At 45.7% G+C, this 23230-nt stretch overlaps 1 protein-coding gene across 2 annotated transcripts in view; it reads left to right on the top strand.

The window, feature by feature from the left end:
• LOC139259378 (atypical chemokine receptor 3-like) overlaps window positions 1–23230 on the top strand; it is a 107885-nt gene that overhangs the window by 66400 nt on the left and 18255 nt on the right. The window contains exon 1 of one of the 2 annotated variants that reach the window (XM_070874858.1): window positions 5902–5943. The exons of the other annotated variant lie outside the window; for it this stretch is intronic. The gene's annotated coding sequence lies outside the window, so the exon portion shown is untranslated. Of the gene's footprint in view, window positions 1–5901; window positions 5944–23230 lie in introns of those variants that run through there. 2 annotated transcript variants of the gene reach the window in all.

Raw genomic sequence — 23230 nt, 5'->3', positions numbered from 1 at the left:
CTCTGGATCAGTTCCTATGGAGTAACGCAGGTGTCCTAAGGCGAGCTCAGGGAGGACAAAAACCTCCCGTGGAGCAGCCAATGTAACCCCACTTTTTAAAAAAGGAGGGAGAGAGAAAACAGGGAATTATAGACCGGTCAGCCTGACATCAGTAGTGGGTAAAATGATGGAATCAATTATTAAGGATGTCATAGCAGCGCATTTGGAAAGAGGTGACATGATAGGTCCAAGTCAGCATGGATTTGTGAAAGGGAAATCATGCTTGACAAATCTTCTGGAATTTTTTGAGGATGTTTCCAGTAGAGTGGACAAAGGAGAACCAGTTGATGTGGTGTACTTGGACTTTCAGAAGGCTTTCGACAAGGTCCCACACAAGAGATTAATGTGCAAAGTTAAAGCACATGGGATTGGGGGTAGTGTGCTGACATGGATTGAGAACTGGTTGTCAGACAGGAAGCAAAGAGTAGGAGTAAATGGGTACTTTTCAGAATGGCAGGCAGTGACTAGTGGGGTACCGCAAGGTTATGTGCTGGGGCCCCAGCTGTTTACATTGTACATTAATGATTTAGACGAGGGGATTAAATGTAGTATCTCCAAATTTGCGGATGACATTAAGTTGGTTGGCAGTGTGAGCTGCGATGAGGATGCTATGAGGCTGCAGAGAGACTTGGATAGGTTAGGTGAGTGGGCAAATGCATGGCAGATGGAGTATAATGTGGATAAATGTGAGGTTATCCACTTTGGTGGTAAAAACAGAGAGACAGACTATTATCTGAATGGTGACAGATTAGGAAAAGGGGAGGTGCAACGAGACCTGGGTGTCATGGTACATCAGTCATTGAAGGTTGGCATGCAGGTATAGCAGGCGGTTAAGAAAGCAAATGGCATGTTGGCCTTCATAGCGAGGGGATTTGAGTACAGGGGCAGGGAGGTGTTACTACAATTGTACAGGACCTTGATGAGGCCACACCTGGAGTATTGTGTACAGTTTTGGTCTCCTAACTTGAGGAAGGACATTCTTGCTATTGAGGGAGTGCAGCGAAGGTTCACCAGACTGATTCTCGGATGGCGGGACTGACATCTCAAGAAAGACTGGATATACTGGGCTTGTATGAGAGGGGATCTCATAGAAACGTTTCAAATTCTGAATTTAAAACGTTTAAAACAGGAAGAATGTTCCCAATGTTGAGGAAGTCCAGAACCAGGGGTCACAGTCTTAGGATAAGGGGTAAGCCATTTAGGACCGAGATGAGGAGAAACTTCTTCACCCAGAGTGGTGAACCTGTGGAATTCTCTACCACAGAAAGTTGTTGAGGCCAATTCACTAAATATAATCAAAAAGGAGTTAGATGTAGTCCTTAATACAAGGAGGATCAAGGGGTATGGCGAGAAAGCAGGAATGGGGTACTGAAGTTGCATGTTCAGCCATGAACTCATTGAATGGTGGTGCAGGCTCAAAGGGCCGAATGGCCTACTCCTGCACCTATTTTCTATGTTTCTATGTCACTGCTTGCCACATCAGGACCTGGACCAGCCAGGATTCTGTGCTATCATTTGTAAAAAGTTGCGTCCTCAATGGGAGCTGGTTGGTCGTTCCCAGGGAAACGCAAGATGAAATTAACCTGTTTCACTGACGCAAAGTTGAAATGTCCATCCAGTCGGATTGTCTCTTCTGGGGTAATCATGTGCTTTTGCCAAAAAAAGTTCAGGGAAACGTTTATACGCGACCTACACAATACCCACCCAGGCATAGTCATGATGAAGGCTATAGCCAGGTCGCATGTTTGACTCGGACTTAGAGTCTTGCGTACAACCAGTGCAACACGTGCTCACAGTTGAGCAATGCACCAAGGGAGGCTCCATTGAGTCTGTGGTCATGGCCCTCCAAACCGTGATCCACGTAGATTTTGCTGGCCCCTTTCTCAGAAAGATGTTTTTAGTTGTAGTGGACGCTTACTCTAAATGGATTGAATATGTAATCATGTCACCCAGCACATCCACTGCCACCATTGAAAGCCTCCGGGCTATGTTCGCCACCCATGGCTTCCCCGACATCCTTATCAGTGACAATGGACCGCCTTTCACCAGCTCGGAATTCAACGAGTTTATGACCCGCAATGGCATCAAGCATGTCAGGTCTGCCCCGTTTAAGCCCGCATCCAACAGTCAAGCGGAACGGGCAGTCCAAACTATCAAGCAGAGCTTGAAACGCGTGACTGAAGGCTCCTTGCAAACCTGCATATCTCGGATTCTGCTCAGACACTGGACGTGACCTCACTCACTCACTGGGTTTCCCCCCTGCAGAATTGTTAATGAAGAGAGCACTCAAAATCAGGGTCTCCCTAATCCACCCGGATCTAAATGATCATGTGGAAACCCGGCGACACCGGCAAAACATGTACCATGATCGCGCGGCTGTATCACATGACATTGATGTTAACGACCCTGTGTTTGTCCTTAATTACGGCCATGGTCCTAACTGGGTCGCTGGCACTGTCTTGGCCAAGGAGGGGAATAGAGTGTTTATAGTTGAATTGAATGGACAAACATGCAGAAAGCATTTGGATCAGACCAAAATGCGGTTCACCGACAACCAGGAACAACCTGAAGAGGACATCACCATCATCGATCCACCAACACACACCCAAACAGCAATTGACCTCGCTGTCAATCAAGCGGATGAACCCACCATTCCCAACAATGCTGTCAGACCAGTCGCACCGCAGTGCAGCAATGGTCCAATCAACTCATCCATGCCAGAGTTTGAACTCAGACGATCAACCAGTGAGTGTAGGGCCCCGGATCATCTCAACTTATAAATAATTTGTATCAAATACTTTGTGGGGGAGTGATGTTATGTATGTAAACATTGTAACTGTGTAAGACTTGCCACCAGAGGGCGCAACTGTTGGAGGCCTAAGGGTCACCTGAACAATTCATGCAAGGGAGTATAAAAGGTTGTCTGCAATGCTGCTTAGGCACTCTGGAGTTGTAATAAAGAGACTAAGGTCACATCAGTTTTAGCTCACAGTACTCAGTCTTGTGGAGTTTCTCCATACCTAACAGTCCTCCTCTTCTCTCTGGTGAGGTGGACTGTCAGACTCATCAGGCAATTCTTGTCCCCTCCTGATAGCCAAGTTGTGCAGCATGGAGCACACCACCACGAATTGAGCTACTTGCTCAGGGTGGTATTGGAGCTCGCCTCCTGAGTGGTCCAGGCATCTAAAGCACTGCTTAAGCACTCCAATGGTTTTCTCCATGATATTGCGAGTGGCACTGTGGATCTCATTGTATCGCCTCTCAGCTTCAGTGTGGGTATCACGCAGGGGGGTCATCAGCCAGGTGGCGAGGCCATATCCTTTGTCACCAAGCATCCAGCATTGACCTTGTGGCTGATTGTTAAACAAGTCAGATGCAGTGCTCTCACGCAGGATGTGAGCAACACGGATGCTGCCTGGAAATTGAGCATTGACTGCCATTATAATTTGCTGGTGGTCGACAATGAGTTGCACATTCAGGGTTGGAATCCCTTGCAGTTCCTGAAAACCTCTGCATCCTGAAAAGGTGCCCACATCACGATGTGCATACTGTCTGTTGCTTCCTGCACCTTGGGGAAGTTTGCAATTCTGGAGAATCCTAGAGCCCTCTCACTCTGTGCCTTCCTGGTCATAGGGAAGCTGATCAACTCCTTCCTGCTTGCATGCAGGGCTTCAGTGACCTGTCTAATTCAGCAATGTGTGCCATGCTGAGACAATCCGCAAATGTCACCAGCTGTGGCCTGAAAAGAACCCAACGCGTAGAACGACAGTGCCGCGGTGACTTTGACCTCGACGGACAGTGCAGTACTGATGGTGCTGGCAGGCTGCAGATCTCCCCTTATGAGCTGGCATACCTCAGTGATAACCTCTTTGTGGAAGCGCAGTCTCCAAAGGCAGGTGGTGTCGGGCAAGTCGAGGTAATACTGCTTCTACCTATACTTGCGGGGGGTGTAACGTCTGGTCCTCTTCATCAGTCTGGCACGTCTTACATTGGGCACATAATGCTGTGGAGCATACCTTCATCAATTTCAAGTCTGCTGCATGTAATTGGTCATCAAGAGAGGGTGAGAAAGGACATGCCCCATTGCAATCGCTCTCTGTTTTCCACCGATTGGTCACAAACAATGAATGACCCGAAGAAGACATCTATTCAATTCTAATCAATCACAGTATGTTTGTACAGATGTTCACATCAGCTCCAATGACCTCCAGAGTACATTCGAACTCCCCTGAGGTTGAAGCACAGCAGCCTTTTAAAGGATGCAACATGTGATGTAGAACATGGCGTCCATAATGCTATGATTAGTTCCGGTTAGTTCCACTTTTTCTGGGCGGTTTTTTGGGTGAGCGATATTGTGGGCGAAATGTGTGCGAGGTGGTGAAAGTGACGCTGGGTGATCTCATGGCCGCTAGTTTCAGTAAATATACTCTTTACAACAAAAAAAAGTGGGCGGACGGTATTATTGAATCTCAGCGTTAAATCAGTGTGGAAATTAATGCTGGGCGATATTATGGGTGTTGATTTCACCCATTCTGATGATTCCGCCCCTAAAAAAGTGGGAGGGCGGTATTATTTTTTCTTGGCGTTAAGCACATGGGGAAAGTAACGCTGGGCGATAAGTTTCCGAAAAATGCCCGTCAGTTTCCACTTTGTGCCGAAATGGGCGATATATGGGCGTTACACGTCATTTCAGCAGTAAAATGGGCGTTAAGCATGCAAAAAAGTGGAAAATCTAGCCCAATATTTTGAAAATTTGCCCTCTACAGTTTTCTCCTCAGAATTATTACCTGTACCTATTCACTTCTAGTAGATTAGAGTGGTTAGGGAATATGTGATCTCAATACAAATTTTATATACAATCTGTTGGAAGCAAGAAGCTTCTTGGAACAAATTAGGAAATATCATAACAATTATAACATACTTCCCTGACTGCCCAACTTGCTAGGTCATCGAGTCACATCGCCAAGTGCATGCAGAAAACAAGCGCAGGCAGCAGAAGGAAAGCGCGGCAAACCTGTCCCACCCTCCCTTACCCTCAAAAACTGTCTGTCCCACCTGTGGCAGGGACTGTGGCTCTCATATTGGACTGTTCAGCCACCTAAGGACTCATTCTAAGAGTGGAAGCAAGTCTTCCTCGATTCCGAGGGACTGCCTATGATGATGATGACCTCACACTTCTCCGGATTGAATTCCATTTGCCACTGTTCTGCCCACCTGACCAGTCCATTGATGTCTTCCTGCAGTCTACAGTTTTCTTCTTCATTATCAACCGCACGAACAATTTTTGTATCATCTGTAACCTTTTTAATCATACCCCCTACATTCAAGTCTAAATCATTGATATTTACCACAAAAAGCAAGGGACCTGTACTGAGCTCTGTGGAACCCCACTGGAAACAACCTTCCAGTCACAAAAACACCCATGAACTATTACCCTTTGCTTCCTGCCTCTGAGCCAATTTTGGATCCAACTTGCCACTTTGCCATGGATCCCATAGGCTTCTACTTTCATGACCAGTCTGCCATGTGGGACCTTATCAAAAGCCTTGCTAAAATCCATAAACATTACAATTAGCGCACCACCCTCATCGACCCTCCTTGTTACCTGCTCAAAAAATTCAATCAAGTTAGACACAACCTTCAGATCAATGGAAATGAAAATCGGGCAAATTCTATAATGGGCATGCTATACGCTGCACGAGGCGAAAATGACCCCAATTAACTCGTCTGTTCTCTCCACAGTTCTGACTGACCTGCTGAGTATTTCCAGCATTTTTCTGTTTATGTTTCAGATTTTGAGCAGCTCTAGCCTTTTGCACTTTGTTACCTGATTGATTTCTGCCAGCTCTTCTTTTTTTTCCAGTTCTGCCTGCTGCTCTGAGCAACTGGAAATAGATGGTGAAGGTATGATTATGAAGTTCTTTGTAAATGAACTTATTCAACACATGCATAATTCTCTGACTGTCATTCACGACAAAACAACTTGGAAATTAGCGCTAAATAGACAAGAATGATTGGAATTGGAAATAGTGTGATCAAAGCAGTGCAGCAGAGCTTGCATTTTTGAGGCTGATTAGGGATAAAGGATTTTTGTTGGGTAGCACGATATATGAGGCCAAATTTTAAAGTTCTTGCCAAAGGCACATGTCAGGAAATTACACACCGTCCACTAAATGTTCCTGCTAATTTTTTGGGGAGTATGTGGCCCCTTTAATGGGCTGCGCGGCCCATTCAAATTATCGTGCATGCATGTTTTTTGCCATTTGTGAGACGGCTGCGCCGGACCTCCAGACCGCTGTGCAGCCACGCAGCTTAATGGAAACATTGCCCCCACCCATGATTTACCCTCAAGTAAAGTTAATGGACGGAACAGTGCAAGTCAGGGATGTGTCATTTCACAAGCTGTGGCTACAAGAGTATGTCAGAGGCTGGGTATTTTGCGGTGAGTGACTCAACTCCTGACTCCCCAAAGCCTTTCTACCATCTACAAGGCACAAGTCAGGAGTGTGATGGGATACTCTCCACTTGCCTGGATGAACGCAGCTCCAAGGAAAAGGAACGGCAGTAGTCATGGGGGATTTTAACCGACATATCGATTGGCCAACTCAAATCGCATGGGGTAGCCTGGAGGAGGAATTCATAGAATGCATACGAGATTGTTTCTCAGAACAGTATGTAACAGAACCTACAAGGGAGCAAGCTATCTTAGATCTGGTCCTGCGTAATGAGACAGGAAAAATAAACGATCTCCTAGGAAAAGATCCTCTCGGAATGAGTGATCACAGTATAGTTGAATTTGTAATACAGATTGAGGGTGAGGAAGTTGTGTCAGAAACGAGCGTACTATGCTTAAACAAAGGGGACTACAGTGGGATGAGGGCAGAGTTGGCTAAAGTAGACTGGAAACACAGACTAAACGGTAGCACAATTGAGGAACAGTGAAGGACTTTTAAGGAGCTCTTTCATAGTGCACAACAAAAATATATTCCAGTGAAAAAGAAGGGCGGTAAGAGAAGGGATAACCAGCTGTGGATAACCAAGGAAATAAAGGAGAGTATCAAATCAAAGACCAATGCGTATAAGGTGGCCAAGGTTAGTGGGAAACTAGAGGATTGGGAAAATTTTAAACAACAGCAAAGAATGACTAAAAAAGCAATAAAGAAAGGAAAGATAGATTACGAAGATAAACTTGCGCAAAACATAAAAACAGATAGTAAAAGCTTTTACAGATATATAAAACAGAAAAGAGTGACTAAAGTAAATGTTGGTCCCTTAGAAGATGAGAAGGGGGATTTAATAATGGGAAATGTGGAAATGGCTGAGACCTTAAACAATTATTTTTCTTCGGTCTTCACAGTGGAAGACACAAAAACCATGCCAAAAATTGCTGGTCACGGAAATGTGGGAAGGGAGGACCTTGAGATAATCACTATCACTAGGGGGGTAGTGCTGGACAGGCTAATGGGACTCAAGGTAGACAAGAACCCTGGTCCTGATGAAATGGATCCCAGGGTATTAAAAGAGATGACGGAAGTTATAGCAGATGCATTCGTTATAATCTACCAAAATTCTCTGGACTCTGGGGAGGTACCAGTGGATTGGAAAGCAGCTAATGTAACGCCTCTATTTAAAAAAGGGGGCAGACAAAAGGCAGGTAACTATAGGCCGGTTAGTTTAACAACTGTAGTGGGGAAAATGCTTGAAACTATCATTAAGGAAGAAATAGCGGGACATCTAGATAGGAATAGTGCAATCAAGCAGACGCAGAATGGATTCATGAAGGGGAAATCATGTTTAACTAATTTACTGGAATTCTTTGAGGATATAACGAGCATGGCGGATGGAGGTGCACCGATGGATGTGGTGTATTTAGATTTCCAAAAGGCATTCGATAAGGTGCCACACAAAAGGTTACTGCAGAAGATAAAGGTACGCGGAGTCAGAGGAAATGTATTAGCATGGACAGAGAATTGGCTGGTGAACAGAAAGCAGAGAGTCAGGATAAATGGGTCCTTTTCGGGTTGGAAATCGGTGGTTAGTGGTGTGCCACAGGGATCGGTGCTGGGACCACAACTGTTTACAATATACATGGATGACCTGGAAGAGGGGACAGAGTGTAGTGTAACAAAATTTGCAGATGACACAAAGATTAGTGGGAAATCGGGTTGTGTAGAGGACACAGAGAGGCTGCAAAGAGATTTCGATAGGTTAAGCGAATGGGCTAAGGTTTGGCAGATGGAATACAATGTCGGAAAGTGTGAGGTCATCCACCTTGGGAAAAAAAACAGTAAAAGGGAATATTATTTGAATGGGGATAAATTACAACATGCTGAGGTGCAGAGGGACCTGGGGGTCCTTGTGCATGAATCCCAAAAAGTTAGTTTGCAGGTGCAGTAGGTAATCAGGAAGGCGAATGGAATGTTGGCCTTCATTGCAAGAGGGATGGAGTACAAAAGCAGGGAGGTCCTGCTGCAACTGTATAGGGTATTGGTAAGGCCGCACCTGGAGTACTGCGTGCAGTTTTGGTCACCTGACTTAAGGAAGGATATACTAGCTTTGGAGGGGGTACAGAGACGATTCACTAGGCTGATTCCGGAGATGAGGGGGTTACCTTATGATGATAGATTGAGTAGACTGGGTCTTTACTCGTTGGAGTTCAGAAGGATGAGGGATGATCTTATAGAAACATTTAAAATAATGAAAGGGATAGACAGGATAGAGGCAGAGAGGTTGTTTCCACTGGTAGGGGAGACTAGAACTAGGGGGCACAGCCTCAAAATACGGGGGAGCCAATTTAAAACCGAGTTGAGAAGGAATTTCTTCTCCCAGAGGGTTGTGAATATGTGGAATTCTCTGCCCAGGGAAGCAGTTGAGCTATAGCTCATTGAATGTATTCAAGTCACAGATAGATAGATTTTTAACCAATAAGGGAATTAAGGGTTACAGGTGAGGGCGGGTCAGTGGAGCTGAGTCCACGGCCAGATCAGCCATGATCTTATTGAATGGCGGAGCAGGGTCGAGGGGCTAGATGGCCTACTCCTGTTCCTAATTCTTATGTTCTTATGTTCTTATGTTCCAACAACACTCAAGAAACTAAACACCATCCAGGACAGAGCAGTCTGCTTGATTGTCACCACATCCACCACCTTAAACACTCACTCCCTCCATCACTTGTGCACCGTGGCTGCAGTGTGTACCATTTACAAGATGCACTGCCACAACTCATCAAGGTTACTTCAACAGCACCTCCCAAACCTACGACCTCTACCACCTAGAAGGACAAGGGCAGCAGGCGCATCGGAACACCACCAACTCCAAGTTCCCCTCCAAGTCACACACTATCCTGACTTAGATATATACCGCCATTATTCCTTCAGTGTCATTAGGTCAAAAACCTGGAACTTCCTACCTAACAGCACTGTGGGAGTACCTTCACCTCATGGACTGCAGCAGTTCAAGAAGGAAGCTCACCACCACCTTCTCAAGGGCAATTAGGGATGTGCACTAAATGCCAGCCTTGCCAGTAACACCTATATCCCATGAATGAATAAATTTAAAGAAAGATTTTTAAAAATCACCTTTTACAGTGTCCAACAGCTTTGTTTTTGCCTGCTCCACACATGGTAAAACAAAGCTGCCAAGTCTATGGGCTAGAACCTCCACTTTTTTTGCCTGCTTAACGCCCACTTAACGCCCATTTAACTGCTGAAATGACGTATAATGCCCAGATAGCGCCCATTTTGGCACAAAATGAAAACTGAAGGGCTTTTTAGGAGATTTATCGGCGAGTGTTATTTTCCCTATGTGCTTAACGCCGAGAAAAAATATTACTGCCCGCCCACTTTTTTGGGGCGGAATCAGCAGAATGGGCATTTATCACCCAGCGTTACTTTCCTCACGGACTTAACGCCGAGATTCAATAATAACGCCCGGTGACTGTTTTTTGTCGTAAAGAGCATATTTACCCAAACGTGCGGCCATGGAGATCGCCCACCATCAATTTCACCACCTCGCACACAAATCGCCCAGAATGTCGCCCACTTAAAAAAAACGCCCACAAAAAGTGGAACTAACTGGGACGGTTGCCAGGGGCGTGGCTGGCATTTGTTAAATCTCACTCTTACGTGAGGAGCTGATATCAGAAAGATTTGCCTGAAACATAGAAACATAGAAAATAGGTGCAGGAGTAGGCCATTCGGCCCTTCGAGCCTGCACCGCCATTCAATGAGTTCAGGGCTGAACATGCAACCTCAGTACCCCATTCCTGCTTTCTCGCCATACCCCTTGATCCCCCTCGTAGTAAGGACTATATCTAACTCCTTTTTGAAAGAGTGCTGATGTGTGTGACAACGCTGACACACTGCTGTGTGTGTGCAGCTCAGACATCGATGGCTCCCATCATCTTGGTGCCAGCTAAAATTTACGTTGATTGATGTTAAGTTGTATTTAACCCTTCAATGGTAAGGAATCACCAGTGTGTAACGGTCCAGCTATCTGAGACAATGTGCAACAAGGTTATGTCCAATAACAAAAATGTAATACCAACATTGGTCTGAAATCATAAGTAACACAGCCAATAACACCCAGCGCCCAGATCCCACTATTTCCACCATTGACGTAAATCACATGGTCAACATGTCCAGCAACACAATACAAAGGCAAAGCAAGAGCGTAGTCCCCAGTCCCCATACATTGCAACAAAATGAATACACACAGCTGGAGATATAATACAGCCATCACCTGCGCACATGCACCTCACTTTCCTTACCCCCTCTCTTTGTTCTCCCCATCTCTATCCCTTCCCCTCCTCGCTCCACGGTGCCAGCTGAGGAGCTCCTTGGGCGATGTCTCATTGGGGGGGATGAAAGCAGATGCGTTGGTTGGACGGGAGTGGGGGGTGCTGAGGGGGCAACATTCTCTGATGCAGAAGCAGGATCTTGGTCCTTGCTCGCACCTGTCGTTCGCAGTGGTGTTGCGGAACCTAGGGGTGGAGTGCCGTGCTCTGGGACCACTGTGGCAGCAGTGTTCCTGGCTATCGCATCCAGGGACTCCGCCATGCGCGGAATGTACTCAGAAATGGTGGCCAGGTGTTGGGATATGCCCCCCAAAGCTTTGATGAGCTGGTCACCAATGTCTACAGTCCTCCTGGACAACTGAACCATCTCTCCGCTATCATGTCGAGCTCGTGGAACAGGCCTGCCGCGTCCACGAGACCTCCGCGGGGTTGGCACCGTCCTGGGGACAAATGGGGTGTCTTGGGGAGAGGTGCTTGGGGCCGGCACCTCCAAACTGGAGGCAGGAATGACCGGAGGACCAATAGATGGCCTTCGGGTGGAATGGGTTCTGGAACGTGGCGATGCAAGTTCTTCGAACTCCACGCTCTCATCCATCGAGAACAGACCCAGTGGATTGACAGGCGACATTCAGAGCTCTTCAGCACCAGATGTAGTAGGATCGTCCGCCGACTCCTGCCCCACACCCCCACTTTCTGGCATCTGTGTTCTTGCCTGGGGCCGCGCTGCTGGCTGAGCTGCAAGAGACAAATGAGGTTGTTAGAGGAGAAGGTGGTGCTAGGGTGACAAGGTGAGTCCAGCGCTACACACAGCATATGCACTACAAAAGTACCACTGTTCTCAAAATCATCGCACACATCACATTTCATGACCATCAACACATTGTGGATTGCAATGATTTTCATTAGGCCAGCATTATTTCTATGACACTTTTAGAAATCATCTATTAGATATGATTGGTCGGATATGAGTTTTTGTGGCATCTATTGACTTTACATCACGCAATGGTGTAAGCTTTACTCACGTGGAATCACTTCAGGGTCTGCATTTGCATCCGTGGTTGTCTGGGGGTGCTTCCCCATAAGTGCTAGCACTTGCTCCTCCACGTCAGTGATGTCGCTGGGGACTGGTGGCCCCCCCCCACCCATTTGCCTCTGCATGGACCTCATCGTAGATAGCTTCTTCTGTAAAAGGTGACAGGACGACATGGCATGAGATCATTGCGTGATATCATTGCTAGGTACTGTCACAGACACATAACTGACAGATGTAATCATGATTATTATGATTATTATCATTCATTACCTAAAGATGTTCACTGTGACTGCAGGCTTTGAGTAAAATATTCCCAGTAAAAGAGGAAGACCGCACATCTGCTGATAGTTACTCATGACTGTTACAAATCAAATTATATAAATACATGTAAATCAATGTAATACTTACTCTTGCGGATCCCACAAGGTCGTTTCATCGGTTGCCCTCACGAACCTCGTTGGTCGCTGACAAGACCACCTCTGCTATCTTGGTCCATAGCCTCTGGTCGGCCTTTGGGGTGGGCTCCCCATGTGTGACTCGACCTCCTGCAAGAGGGAGGCATTTGCCTCATCCGAAAACCTCCTGGCTCTTTTGCGGCCTCCAATGCGCTCCTCTCCCACCTCATTGCGCTCTCCAGCCTCAATCTCCACATCGTGCTGTGATGTCTCCTCCTCTCCCTCCATTATAGGCCAAATTCGGTCAAATATGTGGCTGCTAACAGCTACTTTTTCTTTCCCTACTTGCTGTGAAGCTCTAAAGTCTCCCTCCTTCCTCCCAAAGCAGCCACACCATACCCAGCCACGCTTTCAGTCCCTCTGTGCTTCCTCTCTCTCTGTCTCTTCTTCTGCGCATGTCTGGTGACTCTTGACCTCCCGAATCGCGGAAATCGAGCATTGCCATGCCGTTGCTAAGGACGGCCACACTTTATGGCAGATGGTCAAAAAAATTTAACACTACCGCTCATTTGATATTGCTCATGGTAACGCCCATTTTCAAAAATGTAAACTTGTTTTTTTGAGAATGGATGAGAAGCCGGTGATCTGAAAACCCTTTTTTACCGACCATGCTGGAAATAACGCCCATTTTTGGGTGATAAGCTAAAAAGTGGCGTTTCTAGCCCAATGTTCCTTACAATGGATTAGTGTTATTACTGGTATTGTGATTCATTATTTACTGCAACCACCCTTTTCTTTACTGCATTATGGAAACAATTGCTAAATGTTGTTTCCACCCTGGAAAATCAGAGACAGCTAAAAATGTCAGCTCTCTTCAGATACTGAAGTTGTTGTTCAATGCTACAACACCTGGGCTCAGTTTGAGATGCTGAACTAGCTTCAGGCAAAGATTACAGAATGAGCAAAGGTCTGGCACGTTGCTGTATAAGTGCAGGTTTCAACAGTCCCAGAATTTTTAATATCATCATGCATCGTAGACCCATTTGATTTTGTCTGAGATTGAAGATGAGCAAAGCAAAAAGAATATTTGTGCATGCATATTAAAGTTGGAAAATGCTGCTCATCAGCACAATAAACGCAACTCTGTGGAGTGCTTTGGATATCATTTTTTCTGCATTGGTTTAGATTATGTGTGTCAGTTGTGACACAAAGTGTAAATTTTCCAAACCCTAAGGCAATGGCAAAGGAACAGAACAGACACCGACCGAGAGACTGGAAAATCTGGCTCGGAGTCATTTATTTGGATCTGCACCACTTTCTTGGCAAACATGGTTTTCTAGCAGACATTTTAGATTGTTCCAAAGTGGTTTCACTAAGAACGAGTCATACCTTCATTCAAGTATTATAATGCCAGGGATTGAGCTGGGTCCTTACTTTTACCCATCTGGAGTGGTCCAAACAGAAGTTATATGAGCAATGGAGGTCTTAAAGAGCCTGAAATTTTTTAACCATTTATTTTGTTTGCAGTTTTGCAGCAGATGTTTAGCACAGACTTGTATTCATTTTTCTTTTTTCTTTCTCCTAACATAAATTTGTGTCTCACCTAATGTGACTAAATATTGTCTACTAATTTAACAGAAAGCCAACTGCAAGTTAAGCAATTTTAGCAGAACAGGATAAACCAAAAAAAATAGAAGCACTTACAACACAAACTTTCATAAGCCATCTCAATCAGAATCCCATGCAAGTGAAATTCAAATAAATGATGGGCATTAATTCTGAAGTGTTGCAGTCATAATATTTCATGGTGAAAGGAGTACAAGATTCTTTTAAAAAAGCATGTCAGGGAGATCCACAGTTAACAGAGTTCAGCTTTTCTCACGATTATGTAGGCCTTGGCTACCTATCTACAGGGGAAGCAGCCTCACAGCATTTCCTCTGGTTGGAGAGTCTAGAACTAGGGGTTCTCATCTTAAGATAAGGGGTCGGCCATTTAAGACTGAGATAAGGAGGAATTTCTTCACTTAGTGCATCAACCACCTGGACCTGTGAGGGAGCACCACACCAGCGGCAGCAGTTAAAAGAACGAGCAGCAGCCAGCCCCAGCACATAACCAACAACCGCAGGGAGCAGCGCGAGCAGGTAAGAGAGGGCGACATACGAGAACAGGGCCACTACATTCGACGTCACAGGAAGGGAGGAAAGTGATTGGTTGGTAAGTTTTTCTCTCTCTTTTCTTCCTTTAAATTAAGGGCCTAACATTAGAGGCCAGGATTAATAACTAAATACTAAATCTAATTAATTAAATTAGAGACGGCAGGACAGGTGATGTGTTTCTGCTGTTGCATGTGGGAGCTGGTTGACCCCATTGAGCTCCATCACGACTACATCTGTAGCAAATGCCTGTGGCTCGAGGAACTTCGGCTCCGTGTTGATAAGCTGGAGTCCGAGCTGCAAACACTATGACACATCAGGGAGGGGGAGAGTTACATGGATGCAGTGTTCAAGGAGGCAGTCACGCCCCTTAGATTAATTAATTCAAATTTGGTCCATGGTCAGGGACAGGAGGGTGTGACTACAAGCAAGGCAGGTAAGGGGACCCAGGATGTAATGATGGAGGAGCCTCAGCCCTTGCTCTTGTCCAATAGGTTCGAGGCTCTTGCTCCCTGTGTGGACAAGAGCAGGGACTACAGGGAGGATGAGCAAACTGACACAGCACTGTGGTACAGGGGGCCATTCAAGCGGGGGGGATTAAAAAGAAACGTAGTTGTTGGGGACAGTATCATTAGGGGGATAGATACAGTTCTCTGCGGCCGAGAGCATATGTCCTGAAGGCTGTGTTGCCTGCCCGGTGCCAAAGTTAAGGACATCTCCTCAGGGCTGCAGAGGAACTTGGAGTGGGAGGGGGAAGATCCAGTTGTCATGATCCAGGTGGGTGTCAACGACATAGATAGGACAAAGAAAGAGGTTCTGCTGAGGGATTATGAGCAGCTAGGAGACAAATTAAAAAGCAGAACCACAAAGGTAAAAATCTCTGGATTACTACCTGAGCCATGAGCAAATTTGCATAAGGTAAATAAGATCAGAGAGTTAAGCACGTGGCTTAAAGACTGATGTGGGAGAAATGGGTTTTAGTTCGTGGGACACTGGCACCAGTACTGGGGTAAGAGGGACCTGTTCCGTTCGGATGGGCTACACTTAAACTGTGCTGGGACTAGGGTCCTGGCAAATCAAATAGCTAGGGCTGTAGAGAGGGCTTTAAATTAATCAGTGGGGGGGAGGATTCAGCTGAGCGAAAATTTAAAAAGTCAAATAACAAGCAGAAGGCAATAGATCAGGGTAGCACTGGAGGAAATAAAAACCAGAGCGTGCCAGGAAGGGAGACTGTAACATAAAGGTGAATCAGAAAGTGGGGTCAAAGCAGGAAAAAATGGTAAAAAAACTAAATTAAAAGCTTTTTATCTAGATGCACGTAGAACTCATAACAAAATAGATGAGTTGATGGCACAAATAGATACAAATGAGTATGATCTGATAGCCATTACAGAGATGTGGTTGCAAGGTGACCAAGGCTGGGAACTAAACATTCAGGGGTATTTGACAATTCGGAAGGACAGACAGAAAGAAAAAGGAGGTGGGGTAGCACTGTTAATAAAGGATGGGATCAGTGTGTTAGTCTGAAATGATATTGGCTCAGAAGATCAAGATGTTGAATCAGCTTGGGTGGAGATAAGGAATAATAAGAGGCAAAAGTCACTGGTGGGCATAATCTATATGCCCCCTAACAGTAGCTACACTGTTGGATGGAGTATAAATCAATAAATAATGGAGGATTGTAATAAAGAAATGGCAATAATCATGGGCGATTTTAACCTTCATATTAATTGGACAAAGCAAATTGGCCAGGGCAGCCTTGAGGAAGAGTTCATTGAGTGTATCCAGGATAGTTTCCTTGAACAGTATGTTGTGGAATCAACCAAGGAGCAGGTTATCTTAGATCTGGTACTGTGTAATGACACGGGATTAATAAATGATCTCGTTTAAAGGACCCACTAGGAGTGAATGACCATAACATAGTTGAAAAAAATTCAGTTGGAGGGTGAGAAAGTTGGTTCTCAAACCAGTGTCCTAAGCTTAGATAAAGGAGACTACAAAGGTATGAGGGCAGATTTGGCTAAAGTGGACTGGGAAAATAGATTAAAGTATGGGACGGTTGATGAGCAGTGGCAGACATTTAAGGAGATATTCCATAACTTGCAACATAAAAATATTCCAATGAGAAGGAAAGACTGTAAGAGAAGGGATAACCATCCGTGGCTAACTAAGGAAATAAGGGAAGGTATCAAATTGAAAACCAAGGCATACAATGTGGCCAAGACTAATGGGAGGCCAGAGGATTGGGAAACTTTTAAAAGCCAGCAAAGAACGACTAAAAAAATGATAAAGAGAGGGAAGAGATATGAGAGTAAACTAGCATGAAATATAAAAACAGATAGTAAGACTTTGTACAGGTACATAAAAAGGAAAAGAGTGGCTAAAGTAACTCCAGCAAATTTGTCAAACATGATTTCGCTTTCATAAAACCTCTGCTTGATTACTATCTCTGCAGCCTCGAGGATGAGACTGGAGAATTAATAATGGAGAACAGGGAAATGGCAGAGATGTTGAACAAATATTTTGTATCGGTATTCACGGTAGAACACACTAAAAACATTCCAATAGTGGATAATCAAGGGATTATAGGGAGGTCGGAACTTAATACAATCACTATCACTAATGAAGTAGTACTCGGTAAAATAATGGGACGAAAGGCAGACAAGTCCCCTGGAGCTGATGGCTTACATCCTTGGATCTTAAAAGAAGTGGCTGCAGAGATTGTGCATGCATTGGTTGTAATCTTCCAAAATTCCTTGGGATTCTGGGGCGATCCCTGCGAATTGGAAAACCACAAATGTAACGCCCCTATTTAAAAAAGGAGCCAGACAAAAAGCAGGAAACTATAGACCAGTTAGCCTAACATTTGTCGTTGGAAAAATGTTGGAGTCCATTATTAAAGAAGCAGTAACGGAACATTTGGAAAAGCATAATTCAATCAAGCAGAGGTTTTATGAAAGTGAAATCATGTTTGACAAATTTGCTGGAGTTCTTTGAGGATGTAACGAGCAGGGTAGATAAGGGGGAAACCTGTGGATGTGGTGTATTTGGATTTCCAGAAGGCATTCGATAAGGTGCCACATAAAAAGTTACTACACAAGATAAAAGTTCACGGGATTGGGGATAATATATTAGCATGGATAGAAGATTGGCTAACTAACAGAAAACAGAGAGTTGGGAAAAATGGGTCATTTTCCGATTGGCAAACAGTGATTAGTGGGATGCCACAGGGATCGGTGCTGGGTCCTCAGTTATTTACAATCTATATTAATAATTTGGATGAAGGGACTGAGTATAATGTAGCCAAGTTTGCTGATGATACAACGATGGGTGGGAAAGCAAATTGCAAGGAGGACACAAAATATTTGCCTCGGATATAGACAGGTTAAGTGAGTGGGCAAAAATCTGGCAGATGGAATATAATTTGTGAAAATGTGAGGTTATCCACTTCGGCATAAAAAATAGAAATACAAATTACAATTTAAATGGAGAAAAATTGCCAAGTGCTGCAACAGAAAGAGAGCTGGGGGTCCTTGTGCATGTAACACAAAAGTTTGTTTGCAAGTACAGCAAGTAATCAAGAATGCAAATGGAATGTTGACCTTTATTTCAAGGGGGATAGAATATAAAAGCAAAGAAGTCCTGCTACAACTGTACAGGGTATTGGTAAGGCCACACCTAGAGTACTGTGTACAGTTTTGGTCTCCGTATTTAAGGAATGATATACTTGCATTGAAGGCTGTTCAGAGAAGGTTCACTAGGTTGATTCCGGAGATGAGGGGGTTGACTTATGAAGATAGATTGAGTAGGTTGGGCCTATACACATTGGAGTTCAGAAGAATGAGAGGTGATCTTATTGAAATATATAAGATAATGAGGGGGCTCGACAAGGTGGATGCAAAAAGGATATTTCCACTCATAGAGGAAACTAAAACTAGGGGACATAGGGCTAGACTTCCACCTCAGATCGCTGGGCTAGTGACCATATATCGCCCAAAAAGGCAGTCTATCGCCCATTTTGCTTCAAAAGAGGAAAGTTGGGCCGGAACATTGCCGGAAAATTGCCGGCCGAACTTTCGTGTCAAATCGCTGAGGTGATCGCCCACACATCGCCCAGCGTAACTTTCGGCACATCGCACACATATCACCAGGCTGATCGCTCGCTGAGAAGATCTCTGGACATCGCTGGAGAAAAGCTGCTTTTACCTGGCCTTCCTCACAACTCGGCATTACGGACGCCATTTTCAACGTCGGAGGAAGTGAGGAGGCTGCTTAAACAAGTAGCTTATAATTTGAGAGTTAAGTGCCTTTTGCTGATAGATCCACTCACATTTGTACTTATATCTATATTTATTTTAGTACAAAGGGCATTTATAACAATAGTGATAGTGATGGGGCCTATAGCTTCTCTACCATTTCTTGTAAATGCTCACATGCTGGAGTCTGAAGTTGAGTTAAGTGAAGGGTTTAGTGAAGGGGCCAATCGAAGAGGTGGCAGATTAATGCGGAGGAGGAGAATGTACAGCCGACGAACTTACAGGGAAAAGCAACTTGTCTGATAACACGTGCCTTAGGAGGCTGCGCTTCCGAAAGGAGGTCATTGATGAAATATGCCAGCTCATCAAGGGGGATCCGTAGCCTACCAGCACCATCAGGACTGCACTGCCCGTTGAGGTAAAGGTTACTGCGGCACTATCCTTCCATACATCGGGCACCTTTCAGGCCTTAGCTGGAGACATTTGCGGTATCTCTAGCATGCCACACATTGCTCCATTCGACAGGTGACTGAAGTCCTTTATGCTCGCAGGATGGACTTTATAAGCTTCCCTCTGACCAGGGAGGCACAGACAGGGAGGGCTTTGGGTTTCTCAAGAATCGCAATGTGCAGGGAGCAATGGACTGCACTCACATCACCCTGAAAGCACCTTTACAGAACGCAGAGGTGTTTCATAGCCGAAAGGGATTCCACTCCCTGAATGTCCAGATCATTGTTGACCACAACCAAATAATCATAGCAGTTAATGCTAAATTTCCAGGCAGCACCCGTGATGCACACATCCTGCGTGAGAGCGCTGTCTCTGACCTGTTTTAACAGTCAGCCACAATGTCATGGTTGGTTGCTGGGGGATAAAGGATATGACCTTGCCAGCTGGTTCATGACCCCCCCTGCATAATCCACTGACATGAATGCAACTGCGTAATCCACTGACGGAAGCAGAGAAGCGTTACAATGAAAGCTACATAGCTACACGCAATATTGTCGAAAAGACAATTGGAGTGCTCAAGCAGCGCTTCAGATGCCTGGACCACTCTGGAGGCAGCCCACAGTACCACCCTGAACAGGTTGCTGAGTTTATTGTGATGTGCTGCATGTTGCATAACCTAGCTATAAGGAGTGGACAACAATTGCCAGATGGAGCTGCCGGTCCACCTCAGGAAAGAGTGGAGACGGAAGAGGCAGACGAGGAGGAGGAGGCTGGTGAGGAACTCGGAGGACAATCAGCCTAGCGATGAATCCATGGTCCCATCTCCCCTCGGGAACACTGGAGAAACCTTGTGGAAGTTACACGGCTGCAAAGCTGTTGTGCCAGCAGCTCATAAATGAACACTTTGTATGAACTTATATTGGGGACTGTCACAGTTACAGTTACGGCTAGACAACAGTTGCATTTGCGTTGAGTTACATTTCATCCTTGCCTGGTCTGGCCTGGCCATTGTTTTACAACAGTTGCATTCATGTTTTACCTTAACGTATGTTATTAGAAGACACTGCACAACAATTCTAAAGTGAAATAATTTTTAAAAATTCAATGAAAACATTTTTTTAATACAACACTCACCCAGCCACCCACCCCACAACACACCCGAACAATGACCCAACAATTAAAGCAACAACAACAATAAACTCAATAATATAACAATGTAACGAGTCACAATTAAAAAAAAAACAATAAAGCACCCTCCTCCCTAACTGCAACCACGTTTCACTCCAGATCCTGTATGTCCTGTATCTTAACCCCACCCTGTTTTGGTCCCAGAGTAGCGCGATGAGTCTGGCATGCAGCTGGCGATGGCAAGACTTCCTGCCGAGGTGGGGGTGATGGTGGCCTGATCACCTGTTGGGTAAGACAAAGCTGGGGAATTGCCTTCCGAGTCAGAAGGAAGTGCTTCCTTCTGATTCGCTTGTGTGCTGGTGCTCATGGTATATCTGACAGCGGCGCCTTGGGGTTCAGTGCCGTGTCCCACCAACAACTCTTGCCACAAGGCATCGGTGGAGGCGGTCAGAGCACGCATCTCCAAGAGCGTCTGCTGCGAAACCTCCACTTAGCAAGCACACACCCAAGACATGTCCCTCATGAATACCACGAACGCCTGGAGAGTCTGGTCAAGCCCTCGATCTGATCGGCCAGTGGAGGCATGTGCTGACCTCACTGACCTGACCTCCATGGGATCGGTGTATGCACTATTAAACTCCTTGGCATCGCCGGCTGCTTGCCGCTTGGTCTCGCTACCTCTTCAGTCGAAAATGACAAAGTGGCCGCAGGTTCAACTGTCAAGGGGATGCAAGGAGCATCCTCCTCTGTTTCCATAACATCTTCCTCCTCTGGGTCGGTGGTCTCCTCCTCTTCCTCCTCTTCACAACTCATGATGAATTAACACCTGCAATGGGGCAGGTGCATGTGAGGATGTGGCCTCCCTTTGCGCCTCTGGAGCTGGGAGACCTGCAAAATACAATTGAGCTTATTAAAACAGAAGGGATTCTTGTGCTGTGCTGGCATACATAGGAGGAACAGCACTACTACAATAAATGTGACTGAGAGATGTTACATATTAATGCAACATATGGCAGTACATCCATGTGGAATTCACTGCCCCAGAGAGCTGTGGAGGCTGGATCAGTCAGAGATAGACAGAATGATAAGGGAGTGAAGGTTTATGAGGAGTGGACAGAGAAGGGGACAAATGGCAAAATGGCCTGCTCCTGCTCTTATTTCTTATGTTCTTATGTTGTCAACCTGAGAGTAGCACAGAGGCTGCATGCATAACATGACATTATTTGTATATTATAATTAAATGACGTTACTGTTATATATGTATACTTGTACTTACTTTGTATAGCCACCAGAGGGCTCATCCCCTGGAGTCCCAAGGGATCCCATAATCCCTCGGGAGCACAGGTATTTAAGGAGGCTTCACAGGTTGGAGAGGCAATCTGGGACCTGCAATAAAAGACTAACGTCACACTTTACTTTGAGCTCGCAGTGTTCAGTCTGACTCGTTCTCCATACACAACAACTGGCGATGAGATACAGATAGCGAACCCAAAGATGCAGAGAACAGTGGGCATCCTGGAGAAATTCTCAGAGGGAAATGATTGGGAAACTTTTGTGGAGCGACTCAATCAATACTTCGTGGCCAACGAGCTAGATAGGGAAGAGAGCGCTGCCAAAGGAAGGGCGATCCTCCTCACCCTCTGTGGGGCACCAACGTATGGCCTCATGAAGAATCTGCTCACTCCAGCGAAACCCACGGAGAAATCGTACGACGATTTGTGCACACTGGTCCGAGAGCATTTGAACCCGAAGGAAAGCATTCTGATGGTGAGGTACTGGTTCTGCAGGCCAGGTCTGAAGGCCAGGAAGTGGCGAGTTATGTCGCTGAGCTAAGACGCCTTGCAGGACATTGCGAATTTGAAGGACATTTGAAGCTCATGCTCAGAGACATTTTCATACTTGGCATTGGCCACGAAACCATACTTCGCAAACATTTCACTGTAGAGAGCCCAACCTTGAGTAAGGCCATAGCGATAGCCCAGGCTTTCATTGCCACCAATGACAATACTAAGCAAATCTCTCAGCACACAAGTGCTACTACAAGTACTGTGAACAAAGTGATGTTGTTATCGAATCGTAACGTACAGGGCAGGTCACACATACCTGCAGCTACACATCCACAGATGTCTCAGAGTCCACCATCAAGGGTGATGAATGCAAGGCCATTAACACCTTGTTGGCGCTGCGGGGTGATCATCGTTTCCATTCATGCCAATTCAAAGAGTATGTTTGCAAGGGCTGTGGAACAATGGGACACCTCCAACGAGTGTGCAGGCAAGCTGAAAACCCTGTTAAACCTGCAAACCACCATGTTGCAGAGGAGGACAGATCCACGGAGGATCACGATGAACCAGAGCCTCAGATAGAGGAGGCAGAGGTACATGGGGTGCACACATTCACCACGAATTGTCCCCCGATAATGCTGAATGTTGAACTAAATGGACTCCCGGTTTCAATGGACACGGGCACGAGCCAGTCCATCATGGGCAAAAAGACTTTTGAAAGGTTGTGGTGCAACAAGGCCTCAAGGCCAGTCTTAACTCCAGTTTGCATGAAACTAAGAACTTACATGAAAGAACTGATTCCTGTAATCGGCAGTGCTACCGTAAAGGTCTCCTCCGATGGAGTGGTGCACAAGCTACCACTTTGAGTGGTACCGGGTGATGGTCCGACGCTGCTCGGCAGGAACTGGCTGGGAAAGATATGCTTGAACTGAGACGACGTCCGAGCGCTATCGCCCGCTGATGACACTTCGTGTGCCCAGGTCTTAAACAAATTTCCTTCGTTGTTCGAACCAGGCATCGGAAATTCCAAGGAGCAAAAGTGCAGATTCACCTAATTCCGGTGGCACGACCCATCCATCACAAGGCAAAAGCAGTACCATACATGATGAGAGAAAGGGTAGAGATCGAGCAAGACCGGTTGCAAAGAGAGCGCATCATTTTCCCGATCGAGTTCAACGAGTGGGCCAGTCCTATCG

Source organism: Pristiophorus japonicus, chromosome 3 (assembly GCF_044704955.1).
Source record: "Pristiophorus japonicus isolate sPriJap1 chromosome 3, sPriJap1.hap1, whole genome shotgun sequence".
NCBI lineage: Eukaryota > Metazoa > Chordata > Chondrichthyes > Pristiophoridae > Pristiophorus > Pristiophorus japonicus.
Note: the sequence above shows the minus strand (reverse complement) of the source record. Positions and strands in the feature narration are given on the sequence as shown.